The following is a 6,263-nucleotide window of genomic DNA, read 5'->3' on the forward strand; positions in this document are numbered from 1 at the left end:
CCGCAGCTCCGCCGCCGCCGCCGCCACCGCCGCCGCCGCCGGGCCGCACAATGGGAGCGGGCGGGCCGTGACTCACTCCGCCCCGGCCGGCCCGGCCCCCACGCGCGAGCCCCCGCAGGACCCACCCTGCCCGCCAGCCCCTTCTCCCGGCGCCCCACGCATGGCCGGGGGCGGGTGCACGGCCCTACATTCCCACAATCCCCAGATCGCTCCCCCACTTTGCTTTTAGCCTCCCCTCCCTCCCCTCAGGAGCCCTGGAGGCGACCCCTGCACCGACACAAGCCCCTCCAACCTTGGGAACTGGGCTCACAGACACCGGAAGGCAGCCCCCACGACCCCCTTTGGTCCCAATATAGCCTCAGATGCCTGGCTTCTGCCACCGGGCACCACCCAACATTTGACCTTGGCACATCACCTCCCCTCCCGGGTTTGCCCCTCTGTGGCCTGGAGTAGGAGTGTTCCAGGGTTCCATCCAGCTCTAAGATTCTGTAGCCCACTTGCCACAGCCCCCCTCCCCACCTACACTCCCTGAGGTCACTTCTCCTTCTCCAAGGTCATATCTCCTTTTCCAAGGTCAAAGGTCTCTGGAAGGAAATGCTGGATCCCAATTTGATCCTCCCGTGTCTGGCTGAAATTGGGCACCCAGCCCCAGGCTACATCCATAACAGCCCCTGAATAAAATGTGTTGAAGATATAGTGCAGCCACTTCCCCAATCTTTGGGAAGACAGAAGACGATGTGGGGGCAGAACTGGGAGGGAGCTAAAGGGCAGGGGAAGGTGAGCCAGCCCAGGAGAGGGGAAAAAAACACCTGCAGAGAAGGGGTATGGGGGACAGGGTGCTGGACAGGATGGTGCTCTGCGTGGGAAAGAGGTTTAACCTTGTGACCTTGGGCATGTTATATACACTCTCCTACCCGTGCCCTCATTGGCTCTCGGCTCAATTCAAGAGATTTTCGACACCGAGAGCCACACAAGGGGAGAGGGGAGGGCAGTGAGGGCCTGTGAACACCCACTTGGCTTTGCACTGCACCAGACCCTCTGCAAACTCGTTTCAGCCTTCCCACAACAGAGATGCAGGGAGGCTGATTACCCTGCCATGGTCACAGCTGGGAAGCAGGCTGCCGAGCAGGTCTCGGGGGTGTGTACAGGGTGACTGTCCAAACCACAGCCATTTAACTGCCCCCAGCCTCTTACATCGAAAGAAATGTGCTCGGCCTCCCCATCTTGCAGGGCGGGCGGTCGTTGAGAGGATGAAACAAGACGCCAGTGTGAGTCAGCTGTGTGCCAATGGAGCATGTGGAACTGTGCCCCAGAACTCCGGGAGTGACACCCATCTGTTATGGATTGAATTGTGTGCCCACCAAATTTATACGTCGAAGTTCTAACCCTGGGCACCTCTGAAGGTGGCCTTATATGAAACAGCCTAGTCAGACTGGGGTAGGGTGGGCTCCTTTTCCAAAAGGACTGGTGTTGTCATAAAAGGGGGAGATTTGGACACAGACGCACACTCAGGGAGGACACCATGTGAAGACAGAGTTGGATGCCACAAGCCAAGGAGCTACTAGAAGCTGGGAGAGGGGCCTGGAACAGATCCTTCTCTAGCATTTTCAAGAGGGAACATAGCTGTGCTGACATCTTGATCTCAGGCTTCCAGTCACCAGAACTCTGAGCTAAATCTCTGTTGTTTAAGCCTCTCAGTCTACGGTGCTTTCTCACGGCAGCCCTAACACGCTGATATGCCATCCCAAACCTTTATACTCTGAGCCAGGTGACTCGGTCCCAAGACTCTATCTGGAGGGATGTTTTCACAGGGCCCTCACCTCCTTAGAGATACTCAAGAGCTTTGGTGCCTTTTCCAGTCGGGAACATTGCAAAGGGCTCTGTTCAGTCTACCTCCGACCCCTCGGTCGTCCTCATGGCCCTGTCCCTGGCTTCTAGGCTACAAACTTGGTATCCAAGTTTGGGGGAAATGCTGATGGCCACTGGTTGTTTCATGCCAACTCATCCCATTAGACATCAGGGAATGCTCCATTTCTCCCACTTCAGATGTCCTGGCCTCCTGGAGGCTTTTCCAGTTGTGTTCTCCCGAACCTGTAATTGTCAATCCCCAACACAACGTTCCCAGTGGAGTCTTTAATCCTGCGACAAGCGTGCTTCTTGCATACTCAAAGAGTGGCCACTGTGTGTGCGAGACAAAGGTAACAGGAAAGGTGACCAACGCAGAAACTCAGAGTACCCCACTGGCACCCTTCTCCTCAGCCCAGACTGACTTGAATGCCCGCACCCTCCATGTTGAGGCCCAGAACACTTGTCTGACACATGTACCACCACCAAGGCCTGTCCCGTATGTCCAAGAGCTCAGAAGCCACGCCACCACACCACCCGGATGCAGACACATGAGCACATCGTCCTCTAGGGTTCCTCACAAATGGACCAGGAGCCCTCGGGGTGGGTTCTCCCCTAGCCGTTCCCTGCAATCACAGTCTTGTGACCAAGCACGTTGGGAACCAGCCTGACGTAGTGGATATTTGTCCTCTGCAGCCACCCAAACCTTTGCAGACCCTCTACATTTTTGGTCGTTGCCCATGAGTACTGTCCCTCCAAGGTCAAAGCCGAGTGCCCCTTGCCGGACTCCCTTGCAGCTAGGGTACAGACGCAACCTGGGTTCCACCTAGCAGACTTGCCTGTGCAAGACCTGAAATCAGAAGTGAGCACAGGAGTGGAGGCGGGTGGGTCCTCTGAGAGCAGTAGTGCTGCTTTTGCTGGAGAAGCTGTACTGACGGGGCCGGTCGTTATTCCTCCCCCAAATACCACCTAACGTTCATTATTTCCTTTAACAAATTCCAGCTTGAAGTAGCTCAGCATTCTGACTGATAGAATCGGGGAAATGGCTCTGAGTCCAGGGCACAGGCTAAGCAGGCACCAGGCATTAGCAGTACCAATACCAGGGAGCTGGGGGCAGGCACATGAGAGAATGACAATCTTTTTTTTTTTCTTTTTTGAGAGAGGGAGAGTGTCTTTTTTTTTTAAGTTTGTTTGAGGTGGGGGATGGGCAGAGAAGGAGAGAGAGAATCCCAAGCACACTCCATACTGTCAGCACAGACCCAACGCGGGGCTTGAATTCATGAACCATGAGATCATGACCTGAACCGAAATCAAGAGTTGGACACTTAACCAGCTGAGCCACCCAGGCACCCCGAGAGAGAGAATCTTAAGCAGGCTCCATGCCTAGCGCAGAGGTCAACATGGGGTTCAGTCTCATGACTGTGAGATTGTGACCTGAGCAGAAATCAAGAGCCAGACATTCAACTGACTGAGCCACCCAAGTGCCCCGAGATGACCATCTTATTAGCAGACCTGGGCAGTCTCTGTCCTCTTATTACTATGTCACTCCTCACCAACTCTATTCCTTAATCTTTTGTGTGTGTGTGTTTTTTTTAAGTTTATTCATTTGGGGTGCCTGGCTGGCTCAGTTGGAAAAACATGAAATTCTTGATTTGGGGGATGATGAGTTTGAGCCCCACGTTAGAGGATTAAATAACCTCTAGAGGATTACTTAAACTTTTTAAAAATAAAAAATAAAAACTGGTGCAGCTGCTCTGGAAAAGTGTGGAGGTTCCTCAAAAAATTAAAAAATAGTTCTCCCCTATAACCCAGCAATAGCACTGCTAAGAATCTACCCGAGGGATACAGGAGTGCTGATGCGTAGGGGCACTTGTACCCCAATGTTTATGGCAGCACTTTCAACAATAGCCAAATTATGGAAAGAGCCTAAATGTCCATCACCTGACGAATGGATACAGAAATTGTGATTTATATACACAATGCAATACTACTTGGCAATGAGAGAGAATGAAATCATGCCATTTGCAGCAACGTGGATGGAACTGGAAGGTATCATGCTGAGTGAAATCAGTCAGAGGAAGACAGATATCATATGTTTTCACTCATATGTGGATCTCGAGAAACTTAACAGAAGACCATGAGGGAAGGGAAGGGGAAAAAAATAGTTACAAACAGAAAGGAAGGGAGGCAAACCATAAGAGACTCTTAGAACAAAGAACAAACTGAGAGTTGATGGGGGGTGGGGGACAGGGGAAAGTGGGTGATGGGCACTGAGGAGGGCACCTGTTGGGATGAGCACTGGGTGTTGTATGGAAACGATGAACCATGGGAATCTACCCCCAAAACCAAGAGCACACTTTATACACTGTATGTTAGCCGATTTGACAATTATATTAATAAATAAATCAATAATGAGTTTTTAAAAATAAATAAATAATAAAATTAAAATAAAATAAAGTTGATTTTTCTTTAGTAATCTCTACACCCAACGTGAGGTTCCAACTCATGACCCCCCAAATCAAGAGCCACACGCTGTTCTGACTGAGCCAGCCAGGTGGCCCTCCATTCCCTAACCTTCATGATACACAATAATGACTTCATTACCTTAAATGCTGGTTGTGCTATCCTGGTTATAAACCACTTTAATATTCATAATCTCATTAGTCCACAACAACCTTCTGAGGTAGAGTGTCTTAATCCCATTTGACATGAGAGAGAGAGAAAGGGCTCAGAAAGTTGAAGTGATTTGCCCATGGTCCAGGGCTCTGGAGACAGCATGGCCAAGAATTGAACCCAGGGATGGGGAGCCTGGCTGGTTCAGTCGTTAGTGCATTCGACTCTTAATCTTGGGGTTGTTTGAGCCCCATGTTGGGTGTAGAAATTACTTTTTAAAAAATCTTTAAAAAAAAAAAAAGAATTCAACCCAAGGGCTTCTGGTTTCATGTGCAATATTCATCCCCATACATTACAGTGGCCCCAGCCCCACCCCCATGTCCTGACGTCCTCCTGCAACTGTTGAACTTTCCGTGTCACGAGCACAAACTGTGCCATCCATGAGAACGGAAATTCCAGATGAATTTTTTAAGGAGATTGCACCTTTGCTACCAGAGGCTGCAGAGGGGAGTGGTTAAGCATGAGATGGCTAGAGCCAAGCAGCCTGAGTTCACAGCCCAGCTCTGCCACCTGACAATCACATGACCTTGAGCAGGTTATTTACCCTCACTGGACCTCAGATTCCCCATCTGTAAAATGACAATAATAATGGGGTTGTTGAAAGAATGAAATTAGTTCATCCATATAAAGCACTTAAAACAGTGCCAGGCACATAGTAAATGCTCAGTAAATGTTAGCTAGCTTCAATCCCATTACAAATCTAAGAGACACGGTATGGAAAAGACCTCGGGTAACTTAAACTACGAAAAGTGACAAAATGTACACACACGAAGTAAGTGGGAATGGTCTCACACTTAAAAGGACCGTAAGTCAGTCTTCCAGCCAAACTGGGTACTAGTCATGCAAATTCAAAGACAGAGAGCTCCAGAACAGCTTTTATCCCCACCAGGATAGATTCTGACACTCCTTGGCCAGTGGACCAAACTTTGCTCTGGTAATCGTCCCTCAGCAGACTGGAGAGCTTCTAGAAGATGGGAGGGTGTGGGTTCATATGTGCTACCCACAGAGCCAGTTGCCGTTTCAACTGGCCTAGAATCCCCTCTGGCCAAGTAAGAGTCCCTCACCCCTGTTCCCCAGAGCTGAACACCCAGTGCCATTTGTGGTTGACTGGCCAGCCTCGTGATGAGTAAGACCTTCTTTCTACAAGAGAGATACCATGGCTCGAGAAAGAGCCCCAACTCTGGAGTTGGGCTAAAACAAAAATAAAACAAAATACCAGTTCAATGCTTGGAACAGAACAGGTGCTCGACAAATGTCATTCTTATTTACTATTGTTATTTGCAGTGGTTCTGCCATAACCCGTGTCCCTCAGCAAACCTGGACTCAGATCTGAAACAAATCCAATCTCAGGAGGGCACTGCCTCTCCCGGAAGGTTTTTCCACCCCTGCAGAGCCCACGTTTCAGCTTTGGATATACGGATTCTTTGTAGCTAGACTGACATTTTGACACAGAAGCCTAGGTCCTTTTGCTCTCCTCCCCCAACCCGCCTGAGCAGACAGCTTGCTTTGAATTTTGGTTTTTGAGAATGGGCAGGACAGAAGCCTGCAAGCCCTTCTGCACTTTCTGCACCGTCTTCTGCACTCAGTCGAAGTCTCAGGAAACCAAGGGAGGTTTGCAGAGGGGGAAAAAGAAGGGGTTAGCGAGACATGTGGTGTCTTGGCCAGAAAGGGGTGGAGGGTCCAGAGGTTGTCACAGACCCTTCGCCTCCCCCAGTCAGCAAAGCAGGAGGAGGTTCCCCCAAGAT

The sequence above is a fragment of the Herpailurus yagouaroundi genome, unplaced genomic scaffold, assembly GCF_014898765.1.
Source record: "Herpailurus yagouaroundi ecotype Mexico unplaced genomic scaffold, PumYag 202, whole genome shotgun sequence".
Classification (NCBI taxonomy): domain Eukaryota; kingdom Metazoa; phylum Chordata; class Mammalia; order Carnivora; family Felidae; genus Herpailurus; species Herpailurus yagouaroundi.